This window comes from Rissa tridactyla, chromosome 2 (assembly GCF_028500815.1).
Source record: "Rissa tridactyla isolate bRisTri1 chromosome 2, bRisTri1.patW.cur.20221130, whole genome shotgun sequence".
Classification (NCBI taxonomy): Eukaryota; Metazoa; Chordata; class Aves; order Charadriiformes; family Laridae; genus Rissa; species Rissa tridactyla.
Genome location: NC_071467.1, coordinates 145,800,342 through 145,826,800, shown reverse-complemented (window position 1 = coordinate 145,826,800; position 26,459 = coordinate 145,800,342). Strand labels below are relative to the sequence as shown.

The 26,459-nt window shown below is 36.1% G+C and overlaps 1 protein-coding gene across 7 annotated transcripts in view; it reads right to left on the bottom strand.

The window, feature by feature from the left end:
- SLC39A12 (solute carrier family 39 member 12) overlaps positions 1 to 26,459 on the bottom strand; it is a 60,175-nt gene extending 33,716 nt beyond the window's left edge. For 3 of the 7 annotated variants that reach the window (XM_054193287.1, XM_054193280.1, XM_054193285.1), the window contains exons 1-6: positions 26,134 to 26,459; positions 25,980 to 26,009; positions 25,395 to 25,463; positions 16,078 to 16,241; positions 15,584 to 15,688; positions 295 to 471 (exon numbers count right to left, since the gene is read on the bottom strand). The gene's annotated coding sequence lies outside the window, so the exon portion shown is untranslated. Of the gene's footprint in view, positions 1 to 294; positions 472 to 15,583; positions 15,689 to 16,077; positions 16,655 to 19,420; positions 19,486 to 25,394; positions 25,464 to 25,979; positions 26,010 to 26,133 lie in introns of those variants that run through there. The other 4 variants (XM_054193284.1, XM_054193283.1, XM_054193282.1 and 1 more) reach the window with 4 other exon arrangements.

Here is a 26,459-nt window from a genome sequence, read left to right as displayed (position 1 = left end):
AGATGCTGGCAGTGACCTACATTTTCAGATGATAACGCACATGTGTTAAACAGCCACACATAAGATCAGCTTCTTTCAATGGCAGTACGATACACGTGTGTCTTATTTTAAAGGAAACTCTGCTAACAAAGTACTTAAAATGAAAAAAGAACTGCTGAATTCAAATTGGCATTCACTCAGACAAAGGTTAGTGTGTTTTTAGATGTTAGGAAATCTTTTGGTGTTCAGATATATTTTACTGTTAGCAGTTAGGAATACGTTACGAGGATGCATTTCTAAACATTGTTTTCTTACCTTCCGAAGGGAAAAAGATTGCTTGTGTGTCTAGCTTTGTGGCCTGCTGAATCCTCAGAACTATTTAGCTGCTGGAAGTCCAATGTTTTTAAAATTCCTTGATGGTGCTCTGGAAGCTGGAGAGGATTAGTTTATTGCTGCCTTGAAAAGTTTTCAGTTGCTATGGAGAGAGCTGCTCTTAAGGTAACAATGGAGGTGGATAGGAATTAGTACATGTTCTTCTTGGCAAGTTCTAAGCATCACGTTATTGAATGTATTTCACATATTTTAGTACTTATCACTTTATGTAAACAGTCTATTTTAGCAGTGCAAGATGTATAAAATCTATTGAAGAATGTATTTCATTACGAAGGATAATACATTCAAGCAATCTAACTGTTCTCTACATTACTACGTTATCTGATACAAACCTGAATTTCTTTTTTTCATCAAAACGTTACTTCTTTTTGCAAATACGAAAACAGAATAGAAATAGAAATCTTTTCAAGTACCTTCACTGAAAAATCGTATTTTTCTTTGGGAAACACTGTCCAGAGAGAACAGTCTCTTTCATTCCCCCTTATTCTGTGCCACATTTGCACCAATTAAATAACCTGGGATAGCTCAGTCCGTGGTGAAAAAAAATTTCTTACACCCACTCAGATTTTCCAGAGGGATGGTGTTACAAAGTCGACATTTATGTCACCATGACGTTACAATATTCTTGTACTGGAAGTTAGTGAAAACTGTCACGACAGAGACTTACACAGCGACAGGTACACCAGTCATACCATCCTCCCACCTTCCAAACCTTCACTGCGGTAATGAAGAATTAGCATCTCAGTTGGCTCAACAGATCCTGTGAAGCAGTAAGCCTGTAGTAATAGAAAAGTCTTTATTGTCTTTAAAGCTACAGTGACAAAAATTCCCATGTTCTAAAATGCCAGTAATGTTTCCTACAAGGTGGTGAGCTGAAAGGGAATAGCCTTCTTTTAGTAGGGCTGAGAACTGCCAACTGATACTGACGACAAAAAAAAAATTGAACTGATGACATCAGCTTGAGCGAAGTGCAAAATATAAACAAATGTTCTGAAAAATATGAAGTACAAGTACATGGAAATATGTACAAACTCTTGTATGATCAAGGCTGAGCATTTCAAAAATCAGTCCTACTATTCGATACTCAAGTACAAAAAAATCCTACAGATTTGTATCAAATAATCCTTTATTTTACTTCATAAATTACAAAAGATATTTACCCAACTAACATTGCCAAATATGCAACTTTATGCAAACAAGAATCACAGAAATTTTTATCTCAAAAATTTATTTTTATATGAATGACTGAAAAGCCGAAACACATGATAATATGCATCTCCTCTAGCTTTTATATATTTTGCTCTGTGAAACAAAGCTAACCACGTCCAGATTTGTTCCACTAATAAAAATAATTCCTCAGATAATGAGGGAACAGCTTCCAGCATTTAATTCCAGGGATTGCTCAATCTCCAAACAAACATAGAATAGATTTATCTGTATATAATTTGGTGTTTTGTATATAATTAAAAATTGAAACTAAGAATTCATTCTATCCAATTAAAGAGTACAAACAGAGGGTCAATTGTTTCATTGAGAGAAGCTAACATTTAAAAACACATTTGATGATTTATAACTGTTGAAAGCTGCTGAGAGAAGATTTACATAATAATACTGGCTATATCTTACATTAACATTTGTATTACAGACTGATGGTAAAAAAAGGAAATGTTCAGTGTATTAAAAAGCAAGAGATAATAACTGGTACAGGGGACTATGGCTGATTTCAAAGGAGAATTAACTTCCTTTTTTAAGACTAAGCGTTGCAAACCTCCTCTGGCTTGTAAATGAGTTTCTCAGTGGTGGCAAAATCACTGAGGGTGACTCAAGCCTCAACCTCTGCTTTTACTCCTGACACCAGAGCACTACCTGTGCTTTCAGTCATGCCACTGTCATCAAAGAACTTTTCTGTCTACACAGCACCTGGATTACTACTTTTGAAGTAATTGCTAGCATTAATTGCTAAGCCCTCTTTTCAAGCCCTTCTGTAGTAGCATTATTGCCCTACGAACTACCCATCCTGATGCTGTGCCAACTGATAAAATGGGACAGTGATAATAACAGAGCTGTGGAGTTAGATGTCTATTAGAATTTTGCAGAGATTCACAGCCAGAAAGAAATCACTGGTACAGTTTAACTTCTTAAAACCTCCCGAAGCACCTATCACTATTATTGTAAGTGTCTGCCATTTTGGCTCAAATTCGATTGCATGTCTTCTGGTGACTTTTAATAAAAGGGAAAAAAAAGTCCCTGTACAATGCTTGTAAGCCATTGACTCTCTGCTTAGTGTAGAATGATAATATGCATGGAAGAAAGAGCCAACAGAGGAAGTGGAGAACTGGGGTAACTCAAATTGAAGTAGCTCACCATTCTAATGTGGCGACACACTGTATATAGCAAAACCAGAGGCAGACGAACTTCCTGATTAAATAAGCAAATGAAACTTTTTTTTTTTAAATTCCATCCTACACTTAGCTAAGACTTTGGCATGATCAAGCAAGGATCTGAGCTCAAGAATTTGCAGAGATAATCATTAATTTTTAATTGGTTTGAACAGTTACTACGGAGGGATACTTGCAAGAGCGTTACTGATTGCTGACAGGCATAGGTACACTTCCCAGGAAAATAAGTAATGGAAGAAATAAGAATAAGATAAAAAGAAGATTGATAAAAACTCTTATTTTCATTTCATGATTGGATTCATGATCTCGGAAAACCGTATATCAAATTTTCTCCACACACAAATACAATCTTTTATTACTTAGAAAGCTCATATAATAACATCCTAACTTCCAATCTTAGTGAATAGGAGTGAAGGCAATTTCCAAGTGGCATAACCAGACACAGAACATGATAAGCACATGCAGCAAGTCCTCTTTGGTTACAGGATTTATTTATTTATTTATTTATTTATTTGGTTTTAATTTGAAGTGAACCAGTAAGACTTACTGCTTGTTTCTCCCACCTATGCACCTGCTGCGAGAACAAAAGCAAGTTGCCCATTCACAAATGCCATGAACCACTGCACTCTGCAATTTACTGGTTTTCAAAGGATCGGTGAATAAATTATGTAGGAATAGGAAAACTCTTTAGACAACTCACTCTGAGATGACAAGGACATTCCTATGAGCTCTACCAACCCGACAAATGGCTTAATTTTATTTGTACGGCAGAATGGGAGAGGATGTAGGCATCATTTTAGCAAGACCCCTGCTGAACTTCACAGCTCACTGAGAATTGCAGCTATATAACTCTTATTTCTTAAATACTGTATAGCTTGTTTTGAGGGACTAAGCAAATGCGGTTTTTGCCCCTTTACTAATCGCAGCAATTATGGCAAATAGAAGAGAGTCCTGTGGTACTGCAGATTTCCTCCATGTTATTAATGTGATGTGCGCACATTGCTATAATTACAGCCATAGGCAGCATATTGACATATGAAAGGACTACATTTTGCATTCAATTTGTGTAGAATTTCAATATATAAAGCATCTTTGCCAATGAATTAATGCCAGAGTGCTGTAATAAAAAATGTCAGTGCTTTAAAATTGCCAATCTATTCAGCTTCATTGGCCGCACGTCCTAAAAATATCACATATATTAAGATTGCTATTGCATTAAAATAAATGAATGCTATTGAAATTATCTGGGTTACATATATTAACATAGAGTTATATATTTTAATGTATGTGTCTGGAACAAGCCTTGCATTAGTTCGGGACTGTGAAATTCACCTGTTAAGAGTTTCCTAAAAAGACCTGGAAATCTAGTTACATTAAAATAAAGCAGAAAGAACTCATGGATTACTTCCACTCTAGGCCAGCAGAGCCTTATGTTTTGAGAAATGTACCTTCAAAAGTGTCTTCTCACATATTACAGAATTAATTTGTGACATTTATTGTCCTAGGATACTCCTGGCATGAAAGCTTATATGGGTTAACAAAAAGAAAAGTGTTCATTTATGTGGAAAGTGTGATCTAAAACCTCATTAATTGCCCCCATCTTACTACAGACTTCTCCCTCACATAACCTTCCACTGCTGACTATCTGGCTGTGTTTCCAAAAAAAAATAAAATACTGGGATGTATGGGTAACCGTCAAGACTACTGAACGGTAACATTAATTATAATCAAGACGTTAGTCACAGTAGGAGATGTGAGTGCCCTGGGCAAGAAAAACAGGGGGCTTCAGAAGGATGTATATGATGTTGCTAATTTTAAAGTTAAAAAACATGTGGGGAAAAATGCTCTTGGCTTCATCCTTAGGAACTTCAGCAGCCTAACTTTACTTAAAGTATCTAAACATTAAAGTATAGCTATTAGGCCATCAAGTCAGCTTCAGTTATCTCACCTCCTTTTACACTAAATAGATGCAGAAATCAGTTACTAAGCTTTTCACTTGCCTATTATTTGGTTGTGTCCTGGAGCATTATCAGACTTTATTATGTATATTGTTTGGTTTTGTTCCTTTAGGTTTCCAAAGACACTAGCATTTACAGTCCAAATACATATGTTAAACTAAAAAATTAAATATTCCAAATTAAATATTATGTAGTATTACAGCATACAACACCAAGTAAAGTTTAATGAAAAAAATAAGATTTTTAAATTTAAAAATAACCTTTTGACAGTTAAGCTGTTCACCTCGTACGAAGCTGACTTATGTATCATGTGTCATGTCTTCAGCCATTGACTTCTGATCCCAATGTATTGGAATGTTCCTTTCCTGTTGGATAGTCATCATCTTATGCTTGAAAACATAAAGTCCCTTTATGCAATTTGTCTTACTTCATAAAATATTTATAAATAATTTTTATTCTTACAGAAATTAAGATAACAAGTGTTTACTCACATTACTTTCTGTTTTTCAAACTATGACTCAGTGTTCAGTAGTTCTAAAGAAATTGTCCTCACAATAGGGAAGAGTCATTGCAAGCAAACGTCATGGTAATTGTTGCCTGAGAGAAGACTAGAAGGCTTTCTAGTCTACCTAAAAACAAAGGAAAAATATAAGTTTCTGGGTCATGAATACAAGCCATGGTGAGGGAAGGGGATGACAGTTTCTTTCCCTCTCTTTGTCTTAAATTCAGGAAGTTTGTAGGTGGCACCAACACTAACAATAGCTTACAGAATTGTTGAGTGATTATATCGGCTTCAAGTAACAGATGTTGAAGCAATAGAGGTGAAAAGAAAAATGGAAAATCCTAGAAGGGAAGGACAATGAAAGAAGCAGTATTGATAGAAAACAACTAAATTTAACCAAATACAAAGTTGATTACATTACAGTGAACTGAGTTTCCACCTTTATTAAAACTACTGACCAACTAGTACCTCCCCAGGTAACCCAGTATTATATCCACTGTCCAATGGTTTGGTAACAAGAGCCATGAGAGGGGAACTGGTTATTGTAAGAAATGCTCATACTTCATGAAAGGAAGATTTTACTTTTAAAAGTTATCCACATATAGCTATAGATAACCTAAATACTAGTATTCATAATGAATGCACATATGTAACCCTTGGATTATAAAATAAATGTTTGCTTTTTCCTAGCTTATGAGAATACATACAGAAAACACAAAGGCAACTACTATTTTAACTTTGCAAATACAGTTTGAGTTAATACACCACATATTCTTGTAGCATTGTTCTATCCAAGTTAGGAACAGTTCTTATTTTATCATCAAGAAGACACACTGTTTATTCTGCTCAGTGTTGGTTGCAGAATTCTTTGTATCATTAGTTCCTGGAACAGAATTACTGTATTTTAATACTACTTCAGTGAATTCAGCATCTGTTTGCCATTGGTTATATGGTTTGTGTTGCTTAGTTGTGGAAGAAAAAAATTTGCACCTGAATAACTCACTGTACTGAGGTGAGATATTGGTATCTTCCTTGGTTTCCTCTCCTGTAAATGAATATTCAAAGCGGTTTATGAAGTGTATAGGAGATTTTCTCATGATGGACAACAATAGTGCTCATTTATATAAGCAGTTTATTATGTCTGCATGTTCTCTGTACACCACTGTATATACAAGGAGTATGAAACAAATCCAAAGAATATGAAAGAACAATAAAAAACCCCTAGGTCTAACTCAATATGATTATTCTGTTTCTTATGTCAACATAGCAGGTTTTTCTCCACTTAACTGAATTCACCTGATGAATATGTGTAATTATAACCATAAACATTATTCCCAATGAAGTATCTTTACAGTAATATTAGAATTTTCACATCTTTCCTCAAAATATTTGGCTATGTGCATGCGAAGATTACATTTGCCTTTTTATGATTGCTCAGTCTACATGCCTCACAACTCCTGCAGATGAGTGGTGCATGCAAGTCTTAACCCTCCATTATTTCTCATCCTAGAAATTCTGATCGCCCTGTAAAACGTGCTTATTACGTACTATTCTGTTTCACACAATGTATAAAACTCCAAGTCTCTAACTCTTTCTGCATGAAAACCTGAATATCCTCTGTAGCATTCTGACCCAATGTCATCAGCAAACTTTATGCTTGTCCTGGTTTGAGGTAGAACAGAACCAACTTTCTGTTCAGTAATTTTACTTCTTAGCTAGGCCTCTTCTAACTCTCTGGAATTAACCGCATATTGTGCCGAAAATGGTTCGTTCTCAGAGTGATAAGACCGATGTTTACAATTAGTGCCAAGGAACGGTATGCAGAGAGGCTCTTGCTTACACTTGTTGCTATAACAACCAAGGCCAGCTAATTTTGTTGGAGGTCAGCTAACACTGTTGGAGGGTCGGAAACGGAAAAGTGTAGAGGGGTCCCACCTGCAGGGAGGAGCGGACAGGACAGGTGACTCAAAATTGACCAACAGGGTATTCCATCCCATCTGCCTGTCTGTTCATCTGCCTTTGATCCCGATCCATGTGTTCCTGACTCCAGCTCTGGAATCCAGTTCCCACCTGTCACTGAATCCAGTCTGGGACTTTTCCAGTGCCTGCCGGTGATGTCATCCTAGGAGCTTAATATGGTTTTGTATATACTGTATCTATTTTATTATTTCCTTTTTATTTTATTATTAATATTTCATTAAAGTAGTTTAGTTTCTTCTAAACTTGTAAATCTCTTTATCTCTCCTCCTCCTCTCTGCGTGTGAGAGGTGGGGGGAGAGCATCTGCCGACAGCCATTGGCCAATTTGGCCAAAACCACGACAACGCCAAAAAAATTTAAGAAAGTATAAGAAAAGTTTAAAGACTTGAATCTTGGAAGATCTCGCTAGCAACCTCATGCCAGGTCAATCAATCTCTTTCCAAAGCAACCTACAACCTTCCAGATTTTTACCCACTCTCAATTTTTCCATCTCCTTCAGTCTAATAAGTAATATCCTAGTTGATACCACACCAAATAGTTAAACACAATTGTTATAGTGAAGTCCTGACAGATCTGATCTACTGCATCTACTTTATCCATAAAACCAGTGTCGTGATTTCAGTTGGGATAGAGTTAACTTTCTTACTAGCAGATGGCATAGTGCTACTTTTTGGATTTAGGATGGGAATAGTGTGATAGTGCACTGTGGTTTTTGATTGTTCCTAAGCGCTCAAGGCCTTTTCTGCTCCTCACACCACCCCACCAGTCTTCCCAATTCATCATGCATGATGGAGCCCTGCTTTCCTGGAGATGGCTGAACACCTCCCTGCCCATGGGAAGCAGCAAATGAACTTCTGGTTTTGCTTTGCTTGCATGCATGGCTTTTGGTCTACCTATTAAACTGTATTTATCTCAACCCACGAGTTTTTTCTCACTTTTACTCTTCCAATTCTCTCCCGCAACCAAACAGGGGAGAGTGAGCAAGTGGCAGAGTGGTCCTAGCTGCTGGCTGGTGTTACACCACAACAATCAGTCACTTACTTAAAAATAAACAAACAAAAAATTTACCTTCCTAGTAGTTTTTAATTAGTTTCTCTTTACCAGCTTTTGAATGGAAACAATGGCTTGTTTTTAGCTATAAATATTTCTTTTTCATAAAAGTAGAAATTAACAAAATACAGAATTATTCCTTTCTAGGTGTACAGATGCATTGAATAAATGACAATACTGAAAATATTTAAATAATAAATGTTGAAAATACTGAACATATTGAAAATAAAACCAATATAGATGTAGACTATAAGAAAAGCCTTAATTTAACATGCAATGATACTGCATCAAAACACTTGGCAGTAGAAACACTTTCTCAGATTTTTTCAATCATCTCTTTTATTGTACTCAGACTGTTTCTAGGTAAGTAGATATTTGTATTTCTTCTGGCAAATTCAGCTGGAAGTTACTAAAAATATATACATAATCAGCCAAGTCTGAAATTGAAGTTTATTCAAATAAAAAAAAAAGGCAGAGAGTAGATAGGCTAATTATAATGACAGTTTTACTCTTAATTCCCACCAGACTGCTGTTTCTTAAGAACTAAAAATCTGTTAATGTCCTTCAGCTTTTGAAGTTAACAGCACTGGCATAAACAGGGTTCCATCCCATTCCTAAATGTCTTTTATGCTTTCTAATTGTTTTATCTAAGTTATATTCAATGCTTATTGACCATATGTATAAATTATATACATGGTCTCAGTTAATATCAATATGAACACCATGGAGGACTGTGAGTTGGAAAGCAGATTTCAAGCACGGACCTTGGACTCCTCCTTTGTTAACCGTCTCAAAATCTCAGCTTATTGCCTGAACGCTTTCTGACATCTCCAGAAAACGAATGAAGCTACAGTACAGTTTTTTGCATTAAGGCTATTCTTATATCACAAACAATAATGTGGAGCTCCCTTCACTTACTAGTGAAGACGTGCGTAGGGATCCTAGCCATGATGACAATGAGTAGGAATAAACAAATAAATAGTGATAATACAGACACATTTGGGAACTAATACAGAGTGCTGGATTTCAAGGCTGAAGCCCGTCTCTGTCAGCTACCAGAAGTGAACTTTCTTTAAAGCAGCTGGTAGTGGGATAGGTATCACACCAGTGGGCCCTGAATTTCATCAAGCACGGAAAGCGTTACCATAGTCAGCTGCAAATGATCAAGCACAGGTCTTCGTAACAACATCACTCATTGTGATGTTGGTTGGTATTTTAAGCTTTAATTACTGATTTTGAACTGTTACCACCCAGACAATCTACGACTAATCAGTACCTGTAATCTCCCACACACTGTTCCAAGAACCACTTGCTTGAATTTTCTATTTAGTTCTAATTATAACCTCCTATATAGGAAACCGTAACAGTCTGTATTAAGGTTGTCTTTTCATCAAGACAGCAATTGAAGATTCAAAGTAAATAACCCTTCCAATTTTTTAACATTTGTGCCCAGAAAATACTGGTTTACCTTCAAGATGTTCCAAACTGTAATAACTTCCGCTCTCTACTTACTGAAAACTGCTCTTTGAAAACATGTTTTACTGAAAATAACGTCTTTTAGAAAACTCAAGATAAACTAGAACTTCCCTTCATATAGTTCCAATAAGAAATTACTTCCTCCTTAGTTTTTGCACATATAACTTCTATTCTGTTACATGGAAGGATTTCAAACTAAGTTTTCCAGTTCACAGTTTTTAAGGACAGAAGGGATCATCTAGGATCATTACACAGTTTTGCATTAAAGCAGGACAAAAACCTACACACAGGAATTTCTGAAATAAGCCCAGTGTGTGTTTGCATTCTAAAATAAATCTATGTACAAAATTCAGGCCTTATCAAAAGCTTCGTTTGAGGGTGTAATTCATCCTCAAGGAAGTTGTTTCAGAGCTTTGTTATCCTCAGCTTTAACATGTACATGTCTTATTCCCAGTGTGGATTTGTTTAGCTTCAGGTACTATGGTTTTTTGCACTTTAACTTTAGCATGACTAAACATCCAGTACAGTAGAAGAACTGTTACAAACACAAGCATATGCTGATCGTTATCATTATACGTCAACATTTTCTTAAATAAAGTAAGGAGATTAATTTTAAATCTCATAATAAGACATATATATAAGGTGTTAACTGACTCTCATGGCTTTTCTCTGAATATTATCACAAGTTCTCCACACATCTTATTGAAGCTTAGAATTTGTACACATTAATCCAGTGACAGTTTACACTGAGATTATATATAAAGAAAATAGAATTTCCTACTTAGTACATCTCAGCCTTTGTATCTAAAACTGCATTCACCATCTCACCCACAGTACTAGACTGGGCACTAATTTTCAGCCAATTATCCACCACGTTATCAGGTCAGTGTTCCTGGGAACCATCCCTCATCTTGTCAGTGTGACTCCAACTTTTTTTTTTTGAGTTTGGGAGCCTTCCTTAGTTTGCTAAAATTCTCACTATTCAATTAATGCATTCTGAGTTACCAATAATCATTCTCATTTTTAAAAATCTCCAGTCATCCAGTTTTGCTCATCATTATTTTCAGCTTTAAGGAAAGAGCCCTTTTAAAGTATCATCCATGTATATTTTGTTTAGAGCTATTCAAATGTATATATACACCTATATGAAATCAAGAAATGAACAGACATCTGTAGGCATCACCTTTTAGTTCACTGACAACCCACCTCTATCTGTCACAATGGCCTTTAATTTAGAATTAGGCTTTACAGATTAAAAAAAAAAAAAAGAGATTGAAATTATATTTATGAGGCAAATTCTTATTAGCTCCAATACCAGTAACTATTCAGATAGTCATGAATTGTAGTCCATGCTAAGTCTCTGCTGAGCAAGTGCTTGTACTTAGATTTAGCCGCTGAACAAGCTCTTATGCGTGCTGGGGATTTATACTGAAGTGCTCAATGTGAGTAGCTTGTGAACACCAGAGGCAGAAACTTTCCTGGAACTGAGGGTCCGCTACAAGCAAATTGCTTAATATGATACTAATCAAGCCTACTGCAGCTCTGCTCTTGCTGCGGTTTTCGCTCTTGTGCTGCCTTCTACACACTTGGAAATGGATTTTGAGATATGCAAGAAGAACGTTTACCCTAATCGCCCTTTTCCCCACTGCCCTTTTTAAAAACACACACACACACACAGAGCAGAGTTTGGAAAATCATAAATGTAAGGTCTAATCTCAGTTTTCACAATTTACTCAGCTGAACTTAAAGCGAGTATTTATTAACAATTAGATACACTCATTTACAATTGACAACATACAATTTGCAACCCAGAGTAAGGCACAGAGTAGCCAAGTAGAACAAGTCAATGGCTGGCACTCATAAGTTTGAAAAAGAAAGCCTAAGTGGATTAGTATGCAGAGCATTAGTGTACTGAGGTAATTTTTTAAATTAACTCTCTACAAGGAAGTTTGTGGGTTTTTAAAATAGAATTTTATTTCAAAATTCTTTTTTGTAGAAATCCTGAAAAGAACTAAAGAAGAAGCTGACGCAAATTTATATAAGAGGAAGAAAACAAAGATTCTTCATAAGCCAGTGGAAAAGTGAAAAAAAGGGAAGTGTGAGTCTGTAGGTCCCTTAAGATGAAAGTCTGGAGAACGGACACATTGAACATATTGGATTTCCTCCCCATCTTCTGAGGGATGACTCTCATTGCATTGCTTCCATGCCTCCTTTTGAGTGACATAGAACTCTTCTGCAAGCAAATTTTGTCAATTAAAGGCTATACACAACACAGGCATATTGGCTGTCTGCACACTGTGCTCACTGCGTATGCTCACTGCGTATGCTCACTGGTATTAACTCCAGTTTGCTCTCACTGCATGAAAAATTGAAAGACAACTGCCAAAGACAATCTTTACTGTCATTTTTAAATAGGGAAGTACATGCACATGAGAGAGGGAAAAATGCATCCTGCTCCCTTTTGGCATGTTCCTTTATCTTCTTTAACACATGTATAAAGTTGAATTAAATCTTTCAGAATGCAAATGTGTAGCTGTATGCTTATTAATTAAGTATGTTAAAAACTACAAACTTTACAGTAGAGCTGACACCCTTAACCTGCCTACAACTCTTTGGTCTTTGATCTGAATATTTTCCATAAAAGCTAATGCGTAGTTCCACAGAAGCTTTTTAACATATGCATGAAGCACACTAATTTTCTTTCACCTATGTTTTTTTAAAAAACCCCAACTTTCCTACCTTTATTATACATACATGAGTATAGTCTCAATTATTTACCTTTTATCTTTATTTTATTTCATTTTTTCCCCTTCATTTAAAGAGGGTTTGTTTTGCTTTATTTCAGTGTGATCTCCTGAGGAAGCAAGGTTTAAGCGGTCAAGTTCCATGTGTGTAGGATTGATCTTATCTAAATTTGGTGTATGTGGAAGTCTGTATCTGAGCGAGTCACCCTAGGCTCCCTGTATTATAGTCACTGGAGAGAAAGGTATTTTAAGAAGCGGTTTGTCTGGCCTATTCTAGAATAAACTTTTGGATGGGAGGAACTGCTGTCTATCCTCTGTGATTATATTTATGATAACTTCTTTGACAGTTAAGACAGCTGTAAGAGAAACGTTATGAATGCCATAAACCACCTTATTCAAAACGAAGAATCCAAAGAAAAGATGCAAAGCCATTGGACACAATCAGTCTTCATTACATCTGCTACTTGTTTACTTTGTAAAGGCTTTCCAATAATTTTTATACTCATGACAAAGAATTCAGTGATTGAGAGGAAGTATTACAGGATATTGACCACTAGAATGTAATGAAGCAATCCCTAATAAAATGCATCTGTGGAACTAGCAATTTATGATCTCAGGAAAAAATATGTCCATTTGCTAATCCAGAACCAGATTTTATTTCATTTGTTTCAAAGAAAAAACCAAAATTAATAGGGTAGGAAGTTCAGTGACTTTTCTATGGAGTGAAAAACACGGTAATTCTAGCCCTGAATTTGGAAACTACATGTGAGAATAATTTTCTCTCATTAATGAAAATAAATGCTGACATGATCATCAAGAAAACTGAAATAAAAGATTTAAACCTGGATTTATTTAATAGTTTTTATTTCTACCGTTTGAGCGACATTATGTTAAAGATGATTACAGAAGACATACTGTAATCATCTACTTGATAACGCCATTTTACCACTGCTGCCCTCTGCTGTATGTAACAGTTTCCAAGTGTTTGTATTTCGTACTAAGCTGGTGAATGATCAGTTTTAGAGATAGATATGCAAGTGCATATGCCAGATTGCTTTTGTTTATTCCTTTAACTTTCAATTAAGTTTATTTGGCAACAATGCGATTTTTTCAGTATGACTTAAAATTAACAAAGTAGATAAATGATTATCACAGATGATATATGATATATAGAAGAAATGTATTCTCAAATTTGTTTTGTAAGGTAGAATAAACTACTTCAAGAGACATTTTGACTCAGTTAAACATGCTGCAATATCCATGGCATCAATGTTAATGTCTTGTTAAATGTTATCTCTCAGTGAACATTATAAATGAGGAGGTAGTAAGAACAAAAGAAAATACAACATGAACAGCCTATGAATTCATATCCTTCTCTCAGTACAGTTTGTCTCCAATATTACTGTCTTTCTCTCTTTTTTTTTTAAATCCATCCATCCACCTGTTCATCTGTCCATCTCAGGAGAAAGTCTAATCTTAGATGCCATACTCCCAACAATAATAAACATTTTACCTGAGAAGATGTAACCTGCACTGCAGGGTAGCCTAGTTATATTACCATGGGGTAATATGCCTTTGCAAGCACACCCTCAAATGGGTACACATTAAACTACCCATGTACTTAGCTAACGAAGGGCATAGACAACTATGTACTGCTTGTCACAGAATCTTAACAGGACCCAAAAACCTTAGCTTAGGCTCATCAGAAATTTATCCATAACTCACAAACACGAGGCAGTTTTTGAGGAAATTCTCTTTCTTCACATGGATTTTCTCATGAACTAATGGTTTTGTTGAAAACCCTGCAAGAGTCTGTGGCTTTAGTTAATTTTATTCTGTTTAATAAAGCTCAGTATTTTTCATTACTTTTTGACTGAAGTGAGTATCAAACTGCAAGGCAAACCTTATGAAGCGAAGGATGGGAAATCAAAAAGATACCCGGAGTAGAGGACCACAAGGACTCAGAAATGCCCCACTGGCTCTGAGCAATGTTTTACTTAGCTCAGCATTCTGTTGCAACAGAAAATGCTATTTAGACAGCGCACGCAAGCCTCACACTGTCTGTGGTGTGTTCCCCTCACATCTCCAGCTCATTTAGTCATTAGAATTAGCTGTCTGAAAGTACACCCATGACTGTTGCGTTTAGTATGTGCTTATAAACCTGTTTTCCACAAATTTACCTAAACTCTATTTGCACTGCCTGCCTTCAGAAGGTCCTGTGCTGAAACCTTTCAGAAATTCACTACCCACTGTGTAAAAGAGTATTTTCTTTCCTCCCTTTTAAACCAATTTCCTATTATTTTCAGTTACTGTACTGTAAAATTTGATCAATAACAATTATGCATCCATTTTATCCACAACCTTCATGATTTTGTAACCATGACCAATACCTCTCATCAGCTTTCTCCAGTCCAGATTTAAATATTTTCCTTCTAGTTTCTCCCTCATAAATCCTCATAAATCCCTAAATCATTTTACTTGCCTTTGTACCTGTTCTAACCCTATGTCCTTCCCAAGATGTGGATACCTGAATTTCAAACAATAATCAAGATGTGGCTAGTACGCCACACTCTTGCATAGTTGAAACTGAGTGTACCTTTTTTGTTTATTTTAGCAGAACTAGGAGAACCCTTTCCTCCTGTATTTCTGAGCAAGTACTGTTAGCGGGCATTTGATTTAGTTAGCCACCTTGATATAACACTGCTCTAAGCATCATTATATTGTTTTGTAGGTCATCTTAACGTTGGTATTGATGCATGAAGGCAGTAACCTGCAATGGTTTTCGCCCTTCTCCCACAAGCTCTGTAAGGTGCTTGTCTCCAAAAATCAACACATGGAAAATGTGTGTTGAGCTGGGAGGTGGTAGATAAATATAGCATGCCATACACTAAAGCTTACGACTACTGAAGCCAAGGGCAGGAAAAAACATACCTATATTTACAAGAGTCCTGTCCTACAGCATGTTCTAAATACAGACTCTCCTGGTGACTTGTTAAGCATTTTAAAGGCATTTACTCAAACTACAAATATATGTTGTTCGGATTTACCGCAGTTGCAGACGAACAACGCATCCTGTGTTCTTGCAGAAAATCTTGTTTCTTACCATTTTCTTGGTGTCTCAGGGAATATTCTCTGTGAGCCATCATTAAATACATGCAGCACTCAGCTCGGAAAAGTGAGAGTTGTTATTGCTTCCTGTTGAGCATACCTTAAGAAAATTACCAGAAGTCTTTTGTAAAAATAATTATTTATAATCCAGGCATTTTCTATAGAACTTCACGATTTTTAACGATCTGAAATATGACCTTGGGCTGAGTATGAACAGATTCAGTTCTAAAGAATAGAGTTGATGACTGACAAGTTTTACTTGGCAGCACTCTCTCCAGTTTTCCTAAAGAACTGATGCTTGTTCACATGACTCTCTCTCTCTCCCTCCCTCCCTCCCCCTTCAAAGCACTTAATCCTCCCTTCTTCCTGAAGCTCCTATTTTTCCAAATGCTCCTTGTTAATATGTATCTAACCCCCTAAATGCAATCCTTGGTGCATTTAAGAAACTATCATGTCCCTAAACTGGAATCGTTAAATTAAATTGCTTACTTTCAAGCTGTTTACAGAGGAGTAATTTTCCTTTTAAGTTGCTGTCTTTCAGGTTTCAGCTAGCTCCATATAAACACTGGATACAGCCTGCTTTTGTTTTCTTCTGGCTTTTTCAGCAATGTAATGCATTTTCAATGTAGAAGTCACTTGGAAACACCATTACTCTAAAAGAAATTAAAACAGTATATGTAGACTCTTATGGGAAACACAAGTATATTTTCTTTAAATTGTAGTAACTGCTTCCCGTTGTTAACACACCAACAGTAATACAGGAATAATGCACTTACATAAGACAGTGACGCAGCACATCGTGCAGACAAAGGATTGAGAAATTCCCCACAAATAAGAAAGCCACTGGAGCCCAGCGGAGATTAGAGTGTTACTCATTGCCTCAAGAACACATTAAAGCTGCTTTGGGTACGACTAGTCTTATACTCTCCAAGATCTCTGAGTTTGTACCTAAACAGGAACTGCCTAAACTAGGAAATACTAAACCTATGTGCAGACATATTCTACTTTGTCAATCCTGGCTGATTCTGTCGGCTAGGGTTGCTAGGGTAATATCCAATACATTACTTCCACAATTAACATAGTTCAGGAAAGAGCTGCTCTGGAGTGAGCCAATGTGAGAGAAGACTAGCTAAATGCAAAGGAAGTCCTTTGCAAACTCAAGTTATATTTTCTTATTTGTCATCATGAATTCCAGCTGCTGTTTACTAGATACAGGACAGCTGAACCGACAGGAACCAAGACATTCACAGCTGCAGCGAGTGCTGTGACCCTCTGAAGCAGGGCCACACACCAGAGCGGACGTGCGTTGCTGTGGAGATTTGCAGAAGTGTGACAGTAAACACAGTTCTACAGGCTAGAATAGAGGAAATGCTAGCAGTACTAGGTAACACCCAGCTGCTTAAGGGTGGTAAATTTGAATGTATACATCGACATAGCCAACCTTCACTCTGTTAGCCTGCCTAAAACAAAACAAAAAGCCTTTGCCTGTATGAAAGCATTGGCTGATAAGTTTCCTTTACAGTACCTATGTTCCCCATCATCTTCAAGACAAAATACTCTGTTGTTTGACAGGGATGCATAGGGGTCATCACTGATGTAATTTTTAAGGTTCCTTTAATAAAGAAAATGGCTATTCATGCTTTTAATTTTGATGGTCCTCTTATGGTGGCTATAGTCTAGGCCGCTATGTAATAACATACAATCCCAGTAGCTCAAAGGGGAATCTGGCCTTACCCAAAGGCAGGAAACTGGAGAGAACAGTGGTACACCTGGGCACTTGTCCCATGTTTTCTTTAAATATGAAGTAAAAGGGTTTGGAATTCAATTTCTAGCCTTGGTTATAACTCAAATTGGGAACTCATCAAGGATAATATTACCCAAGACTAAGAATCTTAAACTCATATGTAAAACGCCTTCATAAATAGTCAGTTTAATAAAGAATCTATTTAATTAGATAAGAATGGAGCTCTTAAATCATGTTTCACAGAGGACCATACACGAAACATTAAGGATGACAACAGCATAATAAAAAAATATTATCAAGACAAAGAATTCATTTAGAGTATGATTACATACTATTGTAGAAATACGGAATACAGCTGCAATACTATCACCAAAACCTACCAAGCTTTCATTTTTAATTTGCTAATTGAGCCAATGAATATTCATGATCTCAATCTTGTAGCAATTTTGCAGTTCATTTCTCTGCTATTTGACTTGCAACGTTGCCATAAAAATCCAGACTAGTAGAAAATGTCAAAGAAAACTAGCAGACTGTGCAAATTTCCCTTCTTCACACATTGCCTCTTACTCCCTATGCAATAATATAACACTATACAGAAGACCCTGCTCAGATTTAAATTCATGTCCTTTTGAACAGGGAAAGCAACTGACCACAAGATTTTTATCATTTAGAGCGCTATACTAATTGTATCTTTCTCCGATTCACCATATTTGAGAGAACTGGATTTATAGTTTTTGCTTAAAAAGATGGCATTGGCAGTTGCCCACTATTTTTCTACTACAAACATAAACCAAAGATAAAACAGTAAAACTACTAAATACACCAAGTACTGTAATGATAACTGTGTAATGATTGCTTAAGGTTGGCAATAATTCTAGATTATGTTCTTAATGGTTTAATATAAAGCATTGGATTAATGTTTAATATAAAAAAGCCCTTCTAATAAAAATAAAGATGTGTGACTAAATAACGACTGCTTTGAACTGTGTAATTTGAAAAGATTTCTTTGTCCATATGTTATTCATCTGACAAATATAAAGTTATAGTTATTTGATACAAAGGCTTTTTAACCATGTTTTGTTTTGTTTAATAACACAGTGGGACATGCCCGAAAGACAGAATTACTGAAACCTCTGCTGAATTTGTAAGACTGTGATGAATTTCACTGACAAAAGTGTTCATATAAGTGCAATTTATGCCATTCAAAAACCAATTTAAATATAGAAAATAACTCACTGGTTGGGACTGACATTTGCTGTGCAAAATCCATCACAACAGATGTCTCAATTCACTGAGACATTTTCTCAAGGAAAGACAGTTAAAGTACATCAGCTAGAAACTCACAAATTATTGGACTCAAATTCATCAATACACCTCATCTATCATATTTATATAAGGCTCCAGTCCTGACAGTCACTGCCGGCTGTGCAGCACAGAGCACTTGACTAGAGTAAGCAGAGCCTACACAGGAGCACAAATAAACCCAGCTTACATTAGGCAAACCTCCATTTTTAGAAGCAGTGGATTTCAAATAAATTTCTCAGGGAACAGCTGTACGTGGTTACAGGCTTGTTTACATGTAGTTTTCCTATTTCTGTTTTGAATGTGATATTTAAACTGTTTTTGCTAAACTGGAAAAAAAAAGTTAGTGTCATTTATTGTGATATAAAGAAACTTTGCATTTTTCATATTAAATTGACTAAAAGTCAAGCTACATTTCAATGAATATGAGGACATCTGTGAAGCAGATCAAACCAAGGTAGTGATTGATTCAATTTTGTGTACAAACAAGGATAAAACCTGAAACTAATTATGACTGGAAATTGCCAGTGTTCCTTGGCTTTTTAGTTTTCAGGCAGAAAAAATACAGCAACCAAAGGGCAAGAGAGGATATCGCTACATTTTTGTTTGGTCCAAAGATATTCTTTTGTGTTTAGAGACACAAAAGCAAACCAAACCAAACATTTCCCCCCAAAAAAAAACCCCAAAGCACACAAAAACAACAAAAAAGCCCCACAAAAACTTGTCAATGCCTAGAAAGCTGTTAAAAATATAAGAAAATATATGCCCATAAAAATATATACATACCAAACAGAATCCTAAAATCTTGCCCTGTGGGTTACTAGTATATTCATGTACAAACACCATTTTCTTCAGCAATTTAACAACTGGGCTCAACTGCCTTTTAAATTGCATCATGACTTGGGTTTCACAGCCATACAGTTAATAGCACATCAGGAAACCAGCAATTACGGAAGTTGTCCTACAGCTCTCTCCAGTGCTCCTGTTATTCTTAACTTTCTCTATCCTTCTGCGAAATTCTTTTCTCTAGCTACTGTAATTATCTCCACAAATCCAGCTGCCAACTTCTTCTTCAGTTTATCTACTTCATATCTAAAGGGTGTCACAGATCAAACTGTTGTGCAATACAGCCAGTATTAAACATTTTGGACAATTAACTACCTGACAATGAGAAATCCTGCAGTGCTGCCTCTCTCACATGCATAGTCCCACTGACAACAAATCTCTGATTCCATCTGTCCTGCCCTCAAGCCTTTCCCCTAACTGCTTTCCTATTCCTGTTTTTCCTTAGATGCAACCCTTATTACTTTTGATGACCACTGCCCAAGATACTCCATTTACTTAATTTCGGCTCTGATTTGCCACAATACCCAGCTGCTACAACTCTCCTCTTAGAATAGTTCTTGCATCACCTCCTCTACAAATCATTCATCTTCCCCTTCACCTCAACTTTGGGATTGCTCAGTCCTTTGTAGCTTCCCTGTACTTGCCCTTTATTTAAGGCACAGTATATAGATTCAAAGTGGATATGCACAAATACAGGAAAAGGTGATAAATAAGAAAACAGAGGCAGCTGATTTAGTTTTCATAGAGACAAACATATCTGTTAGCTATTCAGCAAGCTGTAACTTTAGTTCTGACTGCCTCAACACATGCAATCTCTTGGGATAATGCCCAGCTGAGAATGTTTTAGGTCCTGATCATTTCAGACAAAAAGATCCTCAATGTTGGACAAGATTCAACCAGATGAAATTTACAGTGGATTTATTGTTTCTCTGAAACAGAGGGATTAGAAGGCTTTTGAAAGGGGCAAAAAAATTACTTTTTTAAGTCACTTTCTTCTCTCTGAAGATTTTTACCTGTTGTTAGAACGGACGCTCTGGGGGGAATGTCTCAATTGAAGACTTATTGTATGGTATTGGGAGACCTGGACTCAGCCCAGGAGGTCCTACATTCTTAGGATACAAGTACTGCTGGAAATCATACTTTTCTACTTTTTTTAACTTGAAATAACTTTCCCTGTGTAAACTTCCTATTTTGTATTTTCCTTTTAAAACAGATATTTTAATTTCACACAAAAGAGAAAAAATATTCTTTAGAAAATTCAAATTATGAAATGATGCAGAATTTGCCACAGATGTATAAGAAAGCTTGATTCTGAAAAAGGAACTTAGGCATAGCTTAAGATCGCAAATTCTCCCCGAAAGCAAGTGTGCTAGACTTTCTATTATGCAATTGAAAATAAAATGGTTATTTCTTTACATAATCTTTTGATTACTCAACATGAAACCCATATGATATGATCCTTCTTTGTAGTTTGGACAAAACCAACATGAAAAAAACTATATTAATTTAAAAGTTCCTATTATTATAACAAAACAGTCTTTGATTTAATAAGAATTGTAGTGTTTCCCATTCATTTCAAATTATTTGAATTGAATAACAAATATCTGGTATCTAAAATAAAAAGTAACATGTAAAGTACTAATGAGATAAATAAGAGGAAAATACAGTCTACCTCTAATAGATGATTTGCCTCAAAAATTCTATTTTTGTCTTGAATGTTTTGTCTGTGATAAAGTCAGTTTTGTTAATATTTATTCAAACCTGTTCAGTAAACACGTTCCAGTCAAATGAAGGGATAGCACCTTAAGAAGAATTTGTTTAAACAGTCTTAGGTGTTCACGAAAAACAATCATTTCAGTATGACTCAGGAATGCCCGGTAATTTCTTCAATATAATTTTTTCGTCTACTTTCATCAGCCTTTTGTATTAATTTTCATTTCTTTTCCTCGTACAGCATCCACATGTTGAAGCATGCGGAGGTCTTTCCAGAGGAGTCGAATTCTACAGTGGATTTCACTTGCCCATCAGTTCTGAGATGTCAACAATCTTGACAGGCCAACATCTTCTAAACATTTTCAAGAGATCAGTACAAGCTTCAGCTGCATGAAGGAGATGCATAAACTATATAAATCCAGGTGTTTCATTCTTTTGTTTTCTTTACTACAGTACACATGAGGTAGAAAGTATTGGTTGTAGAGGCAAAGCTGCACTTAACGAAAAGGCTTCTCAGCTGTTTGAACTGATTTACGGTATATGTGCATGTATGCACATGCGCTTCCATAGAGGCTGTAGTATGGCTGCAAACCCGTTTTAGATAGATTCCTCAGCAGTCAGTTTGGCTTGGAATCATTTCCAGCCACCTGTTCTTCATTCCTATATTGGTACGACTCAGTATCTGAGATTTTTTGAATGTAAAGGTGTGATCATATAGATAAAGGTTGAGTAGATGAGCATTTTTCAGACTAGCGTTTTTCAAACCAAGGCTTTCTTAGGAAAGTTAAAAACATATTGAGCTCCAGGAACCTTTGTCAGTGGTGGCCACTGGCAAGGTGTACCCAAATTGCTTGGAAAGCCTTTCTGATAGTGCATTATGTACCCAGTGAAATAACTGTATAGTCATGTTAGCAACTATGAAATGTGTTTCCTAGTGTATGCTTTAGAGGATAAAACCCACATTTTTGGGAGGAATGAGAAGAAAAAATACTGTGAAATAATGGGTTTATTCCAATTCCACTAGAACCTTTAGATGCAATATTATACTTTCTACCTTATATTATTCAGTAAGTGTAGGAAATTATTTCTACAGCTGTTTACTGCCCTATAACTGTAGTCATGGGGAAAAAACAGAAGTACTGATAGGGCAATCAAGGTTTCTGATGATACAAACAGCTTTTAGATATCGCTCATTTCCACAACAGTTGAAGGACAGCATTTGTAGTCACACAGCTAGATAGAGAGTACATTGTTTATTTCAGGACGCTGTAAGTTTATCAGTTAAAAGAAAGCTGAGGTTGACTTCCTTCTGCAAAGACTGTTAATTTAGTAGGACAGCTGGCTTCCTCCTGCAAAGTCTGAGAAATGACAGAGATGACAGAACAGCAGAAAACTGGGGGGAAAAAAATCAGCATATCACCGAATCAGAAGACGCACGTCTTTGAATAAGTAATAAGGTGGTTAGAAAGCTGCTGTGCTGAAAAGTGTTATTGGTTGCCCTATCCTAGGTCATTATAGGTTAAGCAATCAGCATTCTAAGTATCCTTAGATTTGAAGGACAAATTAGCCTGTTCTGTATTTCCAGCATGGTGCAAAGGTAAAGACAGGGCTGAACATTCATGACTTAGTCACAAAGGCAAAGATTAAAGGATGTTTTAAGGTGAGAAGCGATAAAAGACCCAGAAAGGAAACCTTGCATATTTCTGAAACAAAGCTGATGCTACAAAATCAAAGCTGGGAGACTGTTTAATGTTTGTTTCTGTTGTTAATGGCAGACTGTTTTTTGTTTCTGTTGTTGATAGTAGTGGGAAAATATGCAATCTCTTTATAAAGTAATCAAGAGATATTATAGAAGAATAGCTTGACAAGAATTGATTCAGATAAGTCTTACTATCTCTGGTCTCTGATTAAGGAGGTAATTACCATGCTGTTTTCTGGCCTTGTAATCTATGAATCATTTGTGCTATATAAATATTTATTTAAATACAAGCAATTTGGCATGCCCCTACATAATTGCTAAGCACCTGAATCAATGGAAAAGCAATGTCTTTATATTAAATAAACTTTATATTATAGTAAATAAAGTATAATAAAGTCAAACACTGAATGTTTTTCAGAACACATGGATTTCTACTCATGTTCTGAGCTCCTATTAAAGCACTAGTATGGAAGTCCTCAAGATAGTCTCTTGGTAAACAGAGCTAGAACCCACTCCTGATGAAGTGTATTTGTGGCTTTCAGTGTTACAGAGTCTGCTGGTTAGTCAGTAAAATCTGTGTCCATGAATGATTCCACACAAATAAACAGATCGTATTTCAAGTTTGTGCTTCAAATGCTGGAAAACCATTAAGAAAGCAAGCATGGAACTTGAGTGCATAGTTTCTTCATGGCAATGAATATTTACTTCACACGGCAATGTCTTATGAAAAGCTACATATTCTTTTCCAAGACAAAATTAAACACTTCTATAAACTGTCAGTATTCCTGAGTGGCAGACAAAGGAAAGTTAGCTGAGTATTTTAGACAGTAAAAGAAACACATTGAAGGAACCACAGCAGTGACATATGGAAGATAAAGAAGTACATTTTATAGCCCTCTGAGATACTCAGTGTAAGGTATTTACTCTCTTCATGCCTCTGAAAGGACCCTACACCTGCTTTTGTGAGAGCAGTGATGAAGATGACAGTCTGTTGCTCAAACATCAATGTTTCCAAAACCAACAGGGTACATATGCAATAGCTGAGAGTCATGTACCTTTTAGAAATATTTCAGGCATCTCACACGTTTATTTAAAAGATATGTCATAGAGCCATACTCAAGATACTCAAGAATTTGAAGCTTATTCTTTAGCTAAGTGAAGCTCAATTCTTTTCATCTTCCTCACTAATAACAACAAGAATTAGTAGAACAAGTAGTGCTACAGTGGCTCAGACCAGAAGTCCATCTAATAAATTTTCTTCTCTCTTACAGAGTCTAATAATGGATATTTACAGGACTGTACAAATAACCATATACTGAATAATTCTTCCTTGCTACATCATCCTGTTTTCTTTGAATTAAAGGTTTAGGAACATGCTGAGCCAGAGGACACATTTGGATGACTGTATTCAACAGTCCCTGTGGACCTATCTGCCAGAAATGTGGCAAATCCCTCTTTGACAATATGCCATCCTATGGCAATTAAAAATCTCATTATTTTATAGGCTTCCATAATATTTACCCTTAATCACCTTGTCTTATAAATGAAAGCTCCTAGCGCATTTAACCTCATTGTGTCCAGTAACCCCTAACAACGTTGATCACTTTGTTAACTGTCTGCCACTGCACACGTATTTTTAGGGTCAATTTTCCCAAATACATTACTTTGACTTTCATAACACTAAACTTAGTTTCCATTTTATTATCTCGTAAGTCAGCAGTGGACAAATCTTCTGCAGGTGTCCACACTTAAGCTCTAATTTTGACAACTATGAATAATTATGAGTAATCAGTAAATACCATCATTAGCTCTTTCTTCCAGGTGACTCAGGAGTTTTTGAATAGCATATGACCTACATTCTCCATGTTTACTGAGTCCTTCTAGTAGAATTGTTAGGCCTAATTTTCCAATACAGACCCCACATTTACTCTTCTACAAACTATCATAGATATTTCCTAATTCTTTCCTTATTACTGTTTTTACAGGTCTACCTTGGAAACAATTAGATTAGCTGTTTTATAGTGCTCAGGAAACACAGAGATTGTTTCACAGACTGATGTCGTATTTATGACTTTCTATTCCTTTGGCACTGGAGCTGTTTTCAAGAACAGGTTATGTACTAGAGCAAACAGCAATTTTGAGTTCTTTTAGAACAACTTCTAGGATATCTTTTCCATTTTTTTCTTAAAGTATGTCAAATTTGAGGAGAATGTGATCAGTATTACAGTGACCTTCACCCAGCATATCACAAACAACGCCTTGTGTTCTTGGGATGGATTAACCTGTTTTGAGTTTTTGCTCCAAAAATCAGTGATGTATGCGTACATGTGCTGTCTGCATAACAGCCCACATGATAAATACAAGTCTATGTGCAGATAATTGAAGTCTTCCATTATTACTACTTTCTTTATTTGAAGTCTCTCAATCTGTTGTAGTCAATAGCATCTTAGTGAACAGTTTAAAAGGCAACAAAAACAGGAGAAAAGTACTATTAGCAATTACACTGATGCTCTCTGATGTGTCAGAGTCATCTTGCTTCTGAGTGCAATTCCATTTCACTTCTTGAAAAATCTGTAAAGAAATAAATGTACCTCATTAAAGTCCGGAAAAACATCAAATCAACCAAAAGGACACTTAATGAAAGACGGTAAATGAACATTTACAGAAAGACTAGTGATGCAGTGAGATATCTTCATCCTGACAGTAAGAAAAAAAAAAGCTGGAAATAAAAGTGGCTGTATTTATATCCCCAAGAGGGGTAAGTCTGGTGTGTAAACAAGTTTCTGTAACAGAGCCAGGAGAATTCCTGTCAGTTCTGTGTCACTAATGATAATAAGCTAATGTTCTTTGCATTTTTGTAGACGTTTCAGTTTTAAGATTTAAAAGCAATTAACTGATCTTGAGAATGCTTCTGTGAGATAAAATACAATTATCCCTTTATTAGTGAGGGAGACGCTGAGGCACACAGTTTTTGACTTGTCACGTAATGAACTGATTACCAGAACCAACAGTGAATCACCCACACGTCCTGTGTTGCTAATAGTGTACAAACTGACCCTAATAGCGTATATAATGACAAATGCCTACCTGGAACACTAAAGTGATGGTCCCACAAGACTTGCAACAAGGAAAAAAAAAGAAAGAAAAAAGAAATAGAATAAAATTATGAGCATTTTACTAGTTCTGCTTCACTTACAAGTCCAACATAAGAACTATAAGAAAAAAAAATAATTGTACATACCACATTAGATTGGAAAAAGAGACAATTCTAGCTGGAGAGAGAAGACCAGGTCATTATCATCTCATTCATCATCTAAAAAATTAATCATGAAATCTGAATCACTTCCCTCTCATCTCCACTGTAATTCACTTGTTTGCCATCTTACTTATTTTGTTTTGAGCAAGCCCTGCTCCTGCCCGGTTGGCAGTCCCCTCACAGGAGAGCACAACCTGACTTTCTCTGGACAACTCCCGCTGAGGTAATTCCCATGGCGCCTCGTTGCCCTGCAGAGAAAATAGTCTCGCTGTCATGCCACAGATGCCGTCTTTGGCTCCAGATCTTCTGCC